At 38.2% G+C, this 13,142-nt stretch overlaps 1 protein-coding gene and 1 long non-coding RNA gene across 14 annotated transcripts in view; one reads left to right on the top strand and one right to left on the bottom strand.

Moving 5' to 3' along the window:
* Positions 1 to 13,142, bottom strand: part of RNF180 (ring finger protein 180) — a 305,462-nt gene that overhangs the window by 26,673 nt on the left and 265,647 nt on the right. The gene's annotated exons all lie outside the window — the stretch shown is intronic.
* The window catches only part of LOC147350438 (uncharacterized), a 130,516-nt gene that overhangs the window by 112,424 nt on the left and 4,950 nt on the right, over positions 1 to 13,142 (top strand). For 2 of the 4 annotated variants that reach the window (XR_015148856.1, XR_015148857.1), the window contains exon 3: positions 10,819 to 12,095. The exons of the other annotated variants lie outside the window; for them this stretch is intronic. This is a non-coding gene — a long non-coding RNA (uncharacterized LOC147350438). Of the gene's footprint in view, positions 1 to 10,818; positions 12,096 to 13,142 lie in introns of those variants that run through there. 4 annotated transcript variants of the gene reach the window in all.

The raw sequence follows: 13,142 nt of genomic DNA, 5'->3' as shown, positions 1-13,142 counted from the left end.
TTGGCTCATAGAACAAGAAATGAATTTCAGAAAAACATCTATTTCTGATTTATTGACTATGCCAAAGCCTCTGACTGTGTGGATCACAATAAACTGGAAAATTCTTAAAGATTCAGGAATACCAGAACACCTGACCTGCCTCTTGAAAAAAATGTATGCAGGTCAGGAAGCAACAGTTAGAACTGGACATAGAACAACAGACTGGTTCCAAATAGGAAAAGGAGTACTTCAAGGCTGTATATTGTCACCCTACTTATTTAACTTATATGCAGAGTACATCATGAGAAACGCTGGACTGGAGGAAGCACAAGCTGGAATCAAGATTGCCAGGAGAAATATCAATAACCTCAGATATGCAGATGACAGCACCCTTGTCGCAGAAAGTGAAGAAGAACTAAAGAGCCTCTTGATGAAAGTGAAAGAGGAGAGTGAAAAAGTTGGCTTAAAGCTCAACATTAAGAAAACTAAGAGCATGGCATCTGGTCCTATCACTTCATGGCAAATAGATGGGTAAACAGTGGAAACAGTGACAGACCCTATTTTGAGGGGCTCGAAAATCACTGCAGATGGACCATTTCATCTACTATGAAATTAGATGATGCTTGCTCCTTGGAGGAAAAGTTATGACAAAACTAGACAGCATATTACAAAGCAGAGACATTACTTTGCCAAGAAAGGTCCATCTAGTCAAGCTATGGCTTTTCCAGTAGTTATGTATGGATGTGAAAGTTGGACTATAAAGAAAGCTGAGTGCTGAAGAACTGATGCTTTTGAACTGTGGTGTTGGAGAACACTCTTAAGAGTCCCTTGGACTGCAAGGAGATCCAATCAGTCCATCCTAAAGGAAATCAGTCCTGAATATTCATTGGAAGGACTGATGTTGAAGCTGAAACTCCAAGACTTTGGCCACCTGATGCGAAGAACTGACTCATCTGAAAAGACCCTGATGCTGGGGAAGATTGAAGGCGGGAGGAGAAGGGACGACAGAGGATGAGATGGTTGGATGGCATTAGCGACTAAATGGAGATGAGCTTCGGTAAACTCCAGGAGTTGGTGATGGACAGGGAGGTCTGGTGTGGTGCAGTCCATGAGGTTGCAAAGAGTCGGACATGACTAGCAACTGAACTGAACTGATGCATCCCTATATTATTTGTAACATAATCACAATAGCCAATATATTCAAGCAACCTACATGCCCATCAACAGACAAATAGATAAAAAAGATGCAGACATACATATATATATATATATATATATATATATATATAATGGCTATTACTTATCCATATAAAATGTAATCTCACCATTTGTGATAACATGGATGAACCTGGAGGGTATTTTGCTAAGTGGAGTAAGTCAGATGGAGAATGTAAAATACCATATGATTTTACTTATATGTGGTACTAGTGGTAAAGAATCTGCCTGTCAATGCAAGAGACCTAAGACACAGGTTCGATCCCTGGGTTGGGAAGATCCCCTGGAGAAGCTCATGAGAGCCCACTCCAGTATTCTTGCCTGGAGAATCCCATGGACAGAGGAGCCTGGTGTCACAAAGAGTTGGACATGACTGAAGTGACTTAGCATACACAAGGACAGAAAAATTATTTTTGGACTTCCTTGGTGGAATGTAAAAAAGAGAAAAACAACCAATGAACAAAACAAAACAGAAACAGAGTCATTGATACTGAGAACAAACAAATTGTTGCCAGATGGGGAGGGGATGGAGGAAGAGAGAAATAAATTGAGGGAAAGTGAAGAGTTACAAACTTCCGGTTACAAAATAAATGAGTCATGAAAAAGAAATTATATCATGGGGGAAAGAGTCAATAAAAATGTCATATCTTTGTATGGTGACGGACAGTTACTAGACTTATACTGTGATTATTTTGTACTGTATAGAAATATCTAATCAACATGTTGTGCACCAGTCACTAAAATAATGTTGCAGGTCCATCATACTTCAAAAGAGACCAAACAAACTCACTCATAGGAAAAAAGAGAGCAGAGCTGTGGAGGAGTAGTGGGTGAGGGGAGGGGGAATTGGATGAAGGTCATCAAAAGGTACAAACATCCTTTTGAGATAAGTAGTACTAGAGATGTAATGTATAACATGATTTATATAATCAATGCTCTATGTTATATATGGAAGTTGTTAGAGTAAATCCCAAGAGCTTTACCAAAAAGAAAAAAAATTTTCTTTTATTTTCTATTTTATGATAGAGGTTCACTAAACTTACTGTGGTAATCATTTCATAAGGTATGTAAGTCAAATCATTATGCTGCATGCCTTGAACTTCATATAGTGCTTCATGTCCATTATATCACAATAATACTCTAAGGAAAGAAATTAATAAACATAAAATATTTTTAAGATAATAAAATATATGCTTATGCTGTAAGATCAAGCACACACACACAATCTCTGGTAGATATACAAAAAATAAAGACAAAGCAAGCAAAACATACCATTACAGAAAATCATTACGAAGGAAAATGGTAATCCCTCAAATTACAAGGGAAGAGAATAAGACAGAAATAAAGGAAAAACAGAAAAATGAAACAAACAGAAAATAATAACAAAATGGCAATAATAAGTCAATACCTATCAACACTTTAAATGTGAATGGATTAAATTCTTCAAAAACATAGTGTATATATGTTGCCTACAAAGACTTTAGCTTTAAAGACACACAAAGTCTTAAAGGGATGGAAAAAGATGCTTCATGCAAACTTTTAAAAAGCAGGGGTAGTCATACTTTGATTGGACAAAATAAGCTAAGTCAAAGACTATAACAAGAGACAAAGAAGGTCATTATAATAAAGGGGCCAGTTCAACAAGAGGATGCCTTTGGCCCTCTGTATCTACAGGTTTCACATCTACAGACATGGAGTGCTGACTGCTTTCATTGAATTATGTCATTTTGTTAGGGGATGTCAGCTAGTGGCAAAATGAGAAATCAGAAATTGCCTTGAGATGCATGAAAATAAAATCACAACATATAAAAACTTATGGGACACGGGAAAAGCAGGGCTAAGAGGGGAGTTTATAGTAATAAATGTCTGCATTAAGATAAAAGGTCTCAAATAAACAATCTAATTTTACATTTTTAGGACTAGAGAAAGAAACTATACCCAAAGTGAGTAGAAGGAAGGAAATAAAAAAGATCTGAGCAGAATTAAATGAAGTAAAACTGAAATATAAATTAAAGGAAATATAAACTAAAAAGACAATAGAAAAGATCACTGAACCTAAAAGTTGTTTTTTAAAAGATAAAGTAGATATAAACCCTTAGATTGGGTTACCAAAAAAAAGACAAAAAATAAAATCATAAGTGAAAAAGACCTTACAACTGATAATATGCAAATACAAGGAGTAAAGAGACTGAATAATTATATGCCCCCAAATTAGACAACCTAGATAAAATTTAGATTTGTAGAAACATACAGCCTACCAAGACTGATTCATGAAGAAGCAGAAAATATGAATAGCTCAAATACTAGTAAGATGACTGAATCAGTAATCAAAAACTTCAATTCAAATAAAAATCCATGACCAGATGGCTTCACTGATGAGTTCTACCAAAACCCTAAGGAAAAACTAATCCTTTATAAGCTCCTTCAAAAAACTGAAGAAGAGGGAACACTCCCAAATTCATTTTACTAGTCCAGCTTTACTCTGATATGAGAGCTAGACAAGGATACTACAAGAAAAGAAAATTATAGTTCAATATTCCTGATACACATAGATGCAAAAATCCTCAACAAAATGTAAACAAAATAAATGCAACAGAATGTTAAAAAGATCAGGTAACATGATCAAATAAGATTTATTCCAGGGATGAAAGAACAGTGCAACATTTGTGAACCAATATGATATACCACATTAACAAAATGAAAGATAAGAATCAGATAATCACCTTGATAGATGCAGAAAAATCATCTGACAAAATTTACGATAACTTTATGACATTCAAATGGACAACAGGTACATAAAAAGGTGCTTTTAACATCACTCACTAATTATCATACTCAGTTGCTCAGTCATGTCTGACTCTGTGACCCCATGGACTGTAGCCAACCAGGCTCCTCTGTCCATGGAATTTTCCAGGCAAGAATACTGGAGTAGGCATTACCACTGATGGTAATACCATTTCATTACCATTGAGCCACTTCACTAATTATCAGGGAGATGCAAAACAAAACCACAACGAGATATTAACTGACACCTGTCAGCATGATTATTATTGAAAATGCAAGGGGTAACTGGATAAGATGTGAGGAAAAAACTATTATAGCCCTATGGAAAACAATATGGAGGTTCCTCAAAGATATAACAATAGAACTACCAGAGATTCAGTAATCCTAATTCTGGGTACATATATAAAGTAAACAAAATCACTATCTGGAAGAGATATACACCAAGGTATGTAAACTACCTAAATGTCCATTGATGGCTAAATGGATAAAGACAAGGTGTTATATATAATGGAGTAATGAAAGTCATAGCCTTGACTAGATGGACCTTTGTTGGCAAAGTAATGTCTCTGCTTTTGAATATACTACCTAGGTTGGTCATAACTTTTCTTCCAAGGAGTAAGCGTCTTTTAATTTCATGGCTGCAGTCACCATCTGCAGTGATTTTGGAGCCCCCAAAAATAAAGTCTGACACTGTTTCCACTATTTCCCCATCTATTTCCCATGAAGTGATGGGACCAGATGCCATGATCTTCGTTTTCTGAATGTTCAGCTTTAAGCCAACTTTTTCACTCTCTACTTTCACTTTCATCAAGAGACTTTTGAGTTCCTCTTCACTTTCTGCCATAAGGGTGGTGTCGTCTGCATATCTGAGGTTATTGATATTACTCCTGGCAATCTTGATTTCAGCTTGTGCTTCTTCTAGCCCACATTTCTCATGATGTACTCTGCATATAAGTTAAATAGGCAGGATGACAATATACAGCCTTGATGTACTCCTTTTCCTATTTAGAACCAGTCTGTTGTTCCATGTCCAGTTCTAACTGTTTCCTGACCTGCATATAGGTTTCTCAAGAGGGAGGTCAGGTGGTCTGGTATTCCCATCTCTTTTAGAATTTTCCACAGTTTCCTGTGATCCACAAAGTCAAAGGCTTTGGCATAGTCAATAAAGCAGAAATAGATGTTTTTCTGGAACTCTCTTGCTTTTTCCATGATCCAGCGGATGTTGGCAATTTGATCTCTGGTTCCTCTGTCTTTTCTAAAACCAGCTTGAACATCTGGAAGTTCACGTTCACGTATTGCTGCAGCCTGGCTTGGAGAATTTTGAGCATTACTTTGCTAGCATGTGAGATGAGTGCAATTGTACGGTAGTTTGAGCATTCTTTGGCATTGCCTTTCTTTGGGATTGGAATGAAAACTGACCTTTTCCAGTCCTGTGGCCACTGCTGAGTTTTCCAAATTTGCTGGCATATTGAGTGCAGTACTTTCACAGTATCATCTTTCAGGATTTGAAAGAGCTCAACTGGAATTCCATCACCTCCACTTGGTCTTGAAGATCTTTTTTGTACAGTTCTTCTGTGTATTCCTGCCACCACTTCTTAATATCTTCTGCTTCTGTTAGGTCCATACCATTTCTGTCCTTTATCGAGCCCATCTTTGCATGAAACAACAAAGGTCTGTCTAGTCAAGGCTATCGTTTTTCCAGTGGTCATGTATGGATGTGAGAGTTGGACTGTGAAGAAAGCTGAGTGCCAAAGAATTGATGCTTTTGAACTGTGGTGTTGGAGAAGACTCTTGAGAGTCCCTTGGACTGCAAGGAGATCCAACCAGTCCATTCTGAAGGAGATCAGCCCTGGGATTTCTTTGGAAGGAACGATGCTAAAGCTGAAACTCCAGTACTTTGGGCACCTCATGCGAAGAGTTGACTCATTGGAAAAGACTGATGCTGGGAGGGATTGGGGGCAGGAGGAGAAGGGGACGACAGAGGATGAGATGGCTGGATGGCATCACTGACTCGATGGACGTGAGTCTGGGTGAACTCCGGGAGTTGGTGATGGACAGGGAGGCCTGGTGTGCTGCAATTCATGGGGTTGCAAAGAGTCGGACATGACTGAGCGACTGAACTGAACTGAACTGAATGAAAGTCAAAGTGTCAGTCATTCAGTTGTGTCTGACTCTTTGTGACCCATGGACTGTAGCCTGTCATGCTCCTCTGTCCATGGAATTGTTCAGGCAAGAATATTGGAGTGGGTAGCCATTCCATTCTCTGGGGATCTTCCTGACCCAGGGATCAAATCTGGGTCTCCTGCATTGCAGGTGGATTCACTATGCTCTGAGCCACCAGGGAAGCCCTCTGGAGTAATATTTAGCTTTATAAAAGAAGGAAATCCTAATCTGTGATTTTGACATAGATAAATATGGAGAGCATTGTCTTATGTGAAATAAGCAAGACAAAGAAAGAAATACTGCATGTTATAAGTTATCTATGGAATCTAAAAACAGAAAAAAACAAAACAAAACAAAACAAAACACCTAAAAAGCCAAACCAGAAAAACCTTATGAAAACAGAGTAAATAAATGGTTGCTTGGAGCTGAGGAGTGGGGGAAATAGGGAGAGGCTGGTAAAAGGGTACAGTCTTTCAGTTATAAGATGAATAAAGTCTGAGGAACTAATGTGATTATAATTGATAACACTGTACTATATAAGTGAAATCTGTTAAGAAAGTAGAACTTAAATATTCTCACCAAAAACACACACCGAAAATAAAAACAAACTTAAAAAAAAAAAAAAGCCATGTGAGATGGCAGTTCTGTTAACCGACTAGCTGTGGAGGGAATCTTTCACAGTGCATACATGTATCAAATTATCACACTGTACATTTTAAAATTAATTTTTTGGGGGTGGCATCATTGAAACTGCCAAAAAAGCCAAAAGAAAAAAAGAATGGGCAACTTTTATTAGTGTTTGAATCTGTGTGTAACCTCCATGGGGTTGATGTTGGGACATATTTGCAAATATATGGGGGAATACTGCTAATTACAATAAAAGGAGGGTCTACTTGTGGTCTGGTGTGCTCAATTGTTCAACAATGTTGGGTAAGTCTCATACAATGAAGAACTGTCCTGACCAAAAAAACAACAGGAATCCTTTTAAGAAACACAGTAGGGGTCTCTTATTTGAAACTAAATAAGAAATTAAGAAAATAACTCAGGGGTAGTTAAACTCAAGACTAAAACTTGTTACCAGATACATCTACTTTGTCAGATCACACTCAGTTAAGTTCAGTCGCTCAGTCGTGTCCAACTCTTTGCAGCCCCATGGACTGCAGCACGCCAGGCTTCCCTGTCCATCATCAACTCCCTGAGCTTGCTCAAACTCATGTTCATCGAGTTGGTGATGCCATCCAACCATCTCGACCTCTGTTGTCACCTTTTCTCCCAGCCTTCAATCTTTCCCAGCACCAGGGTCTTTTCTAGTGAGTCAGTTCTTGGCATCAGGTGGCCAAAGTATTGGAGCTTCAGTATCAGTCCTTCCAATGAATATTAAGGATTTATTTCCTTAGGATTGACTGGTTGGATCTCCTTGCAGTCCAAGGGAGTCTCAAGAGTCTCCTCCACCCCCACAGTTAAAAAGCATCAATTCTTTGGTGCTCAGCTTTCTTTACAGTCAAACACTCACATGCATACATGACTACTGGAAAAACCATAGCTTTGACTAGATGGACCTTTGTTGGCTAAGTAATGTCTCTGTTTTTTAATATGCTGTCTAGGTTGGTCATAGGTTTTCTCCTAAAGAGCAAGCGTCTTTTAATTTCATGGCTACAGTCACCATCTGCTGTGATTTTTGAGCCCAAGAAAATAAAGTCTGTCATTGTTTCCATTGTTTTTCCTCTATTTGCCATGAAGTGATGGGACCAGATGCCGTGATCTTTGTATTTTGAATGTTGAGTTTTAAGTCAGCTTTTCCACTCTCCTATTTCAATTTCATCAAGAGGCTCTTTAGTTCTTCTTCACTTTCTGCCCTAGGGTGGTATCATCTGCGTATCTTAGGTTATTGATATTTCTCTCAGCAAACTTGATTCCAGCTTGTACTTCATCCAGCCTAGCATTTCTCATGATGTACACTGCATACAAGTTAAATAAGCAGGGTGACACTATACAGTCTTGATGTACTCCTTTCCCAATTTGGTACCAGTCCATTGTTCCACGTCTGGTTCTAACTGTTGCTTCCTGACTTGCATACAGATTTCTCAGGAGGCAGGTCAGGTGGTCTGGTATTCCCATCTCTTTAAGAATTTTCCACAGTATATTGTGATCCACACAGTCAAAGGCTTTGGAATAGTCAATAAAGCAGAAATAGATGTTTTTCTGGAATTCTTTTGCTTTTTCTGTGAGCCAATGGATGTTGGCAATTTGATCTCTGGTTCCTCTGGCTTTTCTAAATCCAGCTTGAACATCTGCAAGTTCATGGTTCATGTACTGCTGAAGCCTGGCTTGGAGAAATTTGAGCATTACTTTGCTAGCATGTGAGATGAGTGCAATTGTGCGATAGTTTGAACATTCTTTGGCATTGTCCTTCTTTCAGACTGGAATGAAAACTGACCTTTTCCAGTCCTGTGGCCACTGCTGAGTTTTCCAAATTTGCTGGCATACTGAGTGCACCACTTTCACAGCATCAACTTTTAGAATTTGAAATAGTTCAACTGGAATTCCATTACCTCCACTAGTTTTGTTGATAGTGATGCTTCCTAAGGCCCACTTGACATCACATTCCAGGATGTCTGGCTCTAGGTGAGTGATCACACCATCGTGATTATCTGGGTCGTGAAGATCTTTTTTGTACAGTTCTTCTGTGTATTCTTGCCACCTCTTCTTAATATCTTCTGCTTCTGTTAGATCCATACCATTTCTGTCCTTTATTGAGCTCATCTTTGTATGAAATGTTTCCTTGGTATCTAATTTTCTTGCAGAGATCTCTAGTCTTTCCCATTCTATTGTTTTCCTCTATTTCTTTGACCTGATCACTGTGGAAGGGTTTCTTCTCTCTCCTTGCTATTGTTTGGAAATCTACATTCAGATCATTATATCTTTCCTTTTCTCCTTTGTCTTTAACTTCTCTTCTTTACTCAGCTATTTGTAAGCCTCCTCAGACAACTGTTTTGCCTTTTTGCATTTCTTTTTCTTGGGGGTGGTCTTGATCACTGTCTCCTATATAATGTCATGAACCTCCATCCATATTTCTTCAGGCACTCTATCACATCTAATCCCTTGAATCTATTTGTCACTTCCACTGTATAATCATAAGGGATTTGATTTAGGTCACATCTGAATGGTCTAGTGATTTTCCCTACTTTCTTCAATTTAAGTCTGAATTTGGCAATAATTTGTCCTTTGGCAATAAGTACTTCATGATCTGAGCCACAGTCAGCTCCCAGTCTTGTTTTTGCTGACTGTATAGAACTTCTCCATCTTTGGCTGCAAACAATATAATCAATCTGATTTCGGTATTGACCATCTGGTGATGTCCATGTGTAGAGTCTTCTCTTGTGTTGCTGGAAGAGGTTGTTTGCTATGACCAGTGTGTCCTCTGGCAAAACCCTGTTAGCCTTTGCCCTGCTTCATTTTGTATTCCAAGGCCAAATTTGCCTGTTACTCCAGGTATCTCTTGACTTCCTACTTTTCCATTCCAGTCCCCTATGATGAAAAGGACATCTTTTGGGGGTGTTAGTTCTAGAAGGTCTTGTAGGTCTTCATAAAACCATTCAGCTTCTTCAGAATTACTGGTTGGGGCATAGACTTGGATTACTGTGATATTGAATGGTTTGCCTTGGAAACGAACAGAGATCATTCTGTTGTTTTTGAGATTGCATCCAAGTACTACATTTTGTATTCTTTTGTTGACTATGAGGGCTACTCCATTTCTTTGAAGGGAACCTTGCCCACAGTAGTAGATATAATGGTCTGAATTAAATTCACCCATTCCAGACCATTTTAGTTCACTGATTCCTAAAATGTTGATGTGTGTAGCTCAGAAAGTGCATCATTTAAGTAGCCATATCTATATCAAACAAAAAATTATTTTTAACACTAAGTCTACAAACAGAAATTATTGGAATGATTTGGTTAATAATTTATGCTATGAATTACATCAGCTTATGTATGGAGGTGAAAGTGGACTGTGAAGAAGGCTGAGCGCCAAAGAATTGATGCTTTTGAACTGTGGTGTTGGAGAAGACTCCTGAGAGTCCCTTGGACTGCAAGGAGATCTAACCAGTCCATTCTGAAGGAGATCAGCCCCGGGATTTCTTTGGAAGGAATGATGCTAAAGCTGAAACTCCAGTACTTTGGCCAACTCATGCGAAGAGTTGACTCATTGGAAAAGACTCTGATGCTGGGAGGGATTGGGGGCAGGAGGAGAAGGGGACGTCAGAGGATGAGATGGCTGGATGGCATCACTGACTCGATGGACATGAGTCTGAGTGAACTCTGGGAGTTGGTGATGGACAGGGAGGCCTGGCATGCTGTGATTCATGGGGTCACAAAGAGTCGGACATGACTGAGCGACTGAACTGAACTGATTATCAATTTTATATTTATAGTCACTTAAGTGAATGAAAAGGAATATATTTTCTAATTTTTGATTCATGTATGTAGGAATACTATGTTACTAGCTGTTAAATATTTTGAAGATCAACCTGATAGGAAATATTTTTCAGAAAAGTCAGACTCCATTAATTTAATGACAACTCAATTTAAGAAAAAAGCACTTTATCTGCTTGAGAGGTTATTTTCCCTTTGAGATTAAAGGCACGATTAATTCAGATTCATTTTATCTTTTCAAAGCTCTGCCACTATTCCTGAGGAATCAGCACCCATCTGCCAGGAAGTCATGTTTTCAAATCAACTGGGAAGCCTTATACTTGGCCACTAGTTGTTTGTACAGGCTCTGTTGAAAATAAACTCATGACCTTATTCTTTTTTGTTCTGTGTGAAATCTTAGGAAATACCACATAAGCAATGTAGAGTTAAATAAACTGAAAGCATAATACATATTTCAGAGTGACTGAATGTTTCTAAAAAGACAATTATTTTCTTGGAATATTTTTAGAAACTATCCTAATAGCCTTTCATTTTCTCAGACCAGAAGAAGTAACAACTGAAAGAGCAGTTCCTATGCCATATATTATTATTTTTCTTGCTTTAATATTTTAGGAGAAAGGATATTTAAATATAGTAATGAAGGTAAAATTAACAGGTTAGACACTGTTTCCAAGATAGGTTATATTTTCAAATTTACTACAAAATATATAATTTTTATATAATCTTGCTTTACATCAACATAATATTTCAGCCTATCAGAAATGCAGTAGAACATGTATTTTAAGTGACAGTGGAAGACACTAGAGCCTCTACTGTATTACCAAAATAATAGAACTGTTCACCAATGCGTAGTACTTAAAATTTCTCAACTTTCTAAAAAAGTTAAAATGCGTATATACAGGATAGAACTTTGCTAATAAAAGATACTTCATTGTCTGCATAGTTATGAAGTTTCTGTTTTAAATATGTTAATATAGCACAAGCCTGATACTAGTGAAGGTAAAGATTTGAGGTTTACATCTGTTAAGTTGTTTGCAAGTTTTAGTAGCAAATTATAAGTCTAGAAACATTAAAATGGTTTCATTATCTTATTAATTTTAATGAACTAATATTCGAATAGCTGCGGAAATTTGTGACTTTACATCTCATTTAATATTCATCTTTTTAAAGCCATAATAAATAAGACTTTCCACTTCATGTTCACTGTAAAAACATAACATGCAGCTGTAATTATGATATTGTGAATCACAAATGGCAGTAGTTCCACCGTTGATAAAAAAAGGCCTGGAACATTCAAGTATATCTTCAGATCATTAGTGAACTCCTTAATGTCCCCAAAGGAAAGAAGGTGGAACTGTCCCTACCCCTTTCTCTACATACTTGTCATTTTTTTTTTTTTTTTTTTGGTGCAACTTCTTTTCCTCTCTTAAGATAATCATTTCAGCCCACATTCCTTTTTTAACAGATTTTTTTTAATGTATTTTCTTAATAGATGAAAAAATAGGCAAATAGATTTGGTGCCTTGGATCAGATCAGATCAGATCAGTCGCTCAGTCATGTCTGACTCTTTGCGACCCCATGAATTGCAGCACGCCAGGCCAGGCCTCGCTGTCCATCACCAACTCCTGGAGTTCACTCAGACTCATGTCCAACAAATCAGTGATGCCATCCAGCCATCTCATCTTCTGTCGTCCCCTTCTCCTCTTGCCCCCAATCCCTCCCAGCATCAGAGTCTTTTCCAATGAGTCAACTCTTCGCATGAGGTGGCCAAAGTACTGGAGTTTCAGCTTTAGCATCATTCCTTCCAAAGAAATCCCAGGGCTGATCTCCTTCAGAATGGACTGGTTGGATCTCCTTGCAGTCCAAGGGACTCTCAAGAGTCTTCTCCAACACCACAGTTCAAAAGCATCAATTCTTCGGCGCTCAGCCTTCTTCACAGTCCAACTCTCACATCCATACATGACCACAGGAAAAACCATAGCCTTGACTAGACGAACCTTTGTTGGCAAAGTAATGTCTCTGCTTTTGAATATGCTATCTAGGTTGGTCATAACTTTCCTTCCAAGGAGTAAGCGTCTTTTAAGTTCATGGCTGCAGTCATTTTGGAGTGATTTTGGAGCCCAGAAAAATAAAGTCTGACACTGTTTCCACTGTTTCCCCGTCTGTTTCCCATGAAGTGATGGGACCGGATGCCATGATCTTCGTTTTCTGAATGTTGAGCTTTAAGCCAACTTTTTCACTCTCCACTTTCACCTTCATCAAGAGGCTTTTTAGTTCCTCTTCACTTTCTGCCATAAGGGTGGTGTCATCTGCATATCTGAGGTTATTGAGATTTCTCCTGGCAATCTTGATTCCAGCTTGTGTTTCTTCCAGTCCAGAATTTCTCATGATGTACTCTACATATAAGTTAAATAAACAGGGTGACAATATACAACCTTGACATACTCCTTTTCCTATTTGGAACCAGTCTGTTGTTCCATGTCCAGTTCTAACTGTTGCTTCCTGACCTGCATACACATTTCTCAAGAGGCAGATCAGGTGGTCTGGTATTCCTATCTCTTTCAGAA

The sequence above is a fragment of the Bos grunniens genome, chromosome 20 (genome assembly GCF_055505025.1).
Source record: "Bos grunniens cultivar Pamir isolate PY7600 chromosome 20, Bosgru_T2T1.0, whole genome shotgun sequence".
In the NCBI taxonomy this organism is placed as follows: domain Eukaryota; kingdom Metazoa; phylum Chordata; class Mammalia; order Artiodactyla; family Bovidae; genus Bos; species Bos grunniens.
Note: the sequence above shows the minus strand (reverse complement) of the source record. Positions and strands in the feature narration are given on the sequence as shown.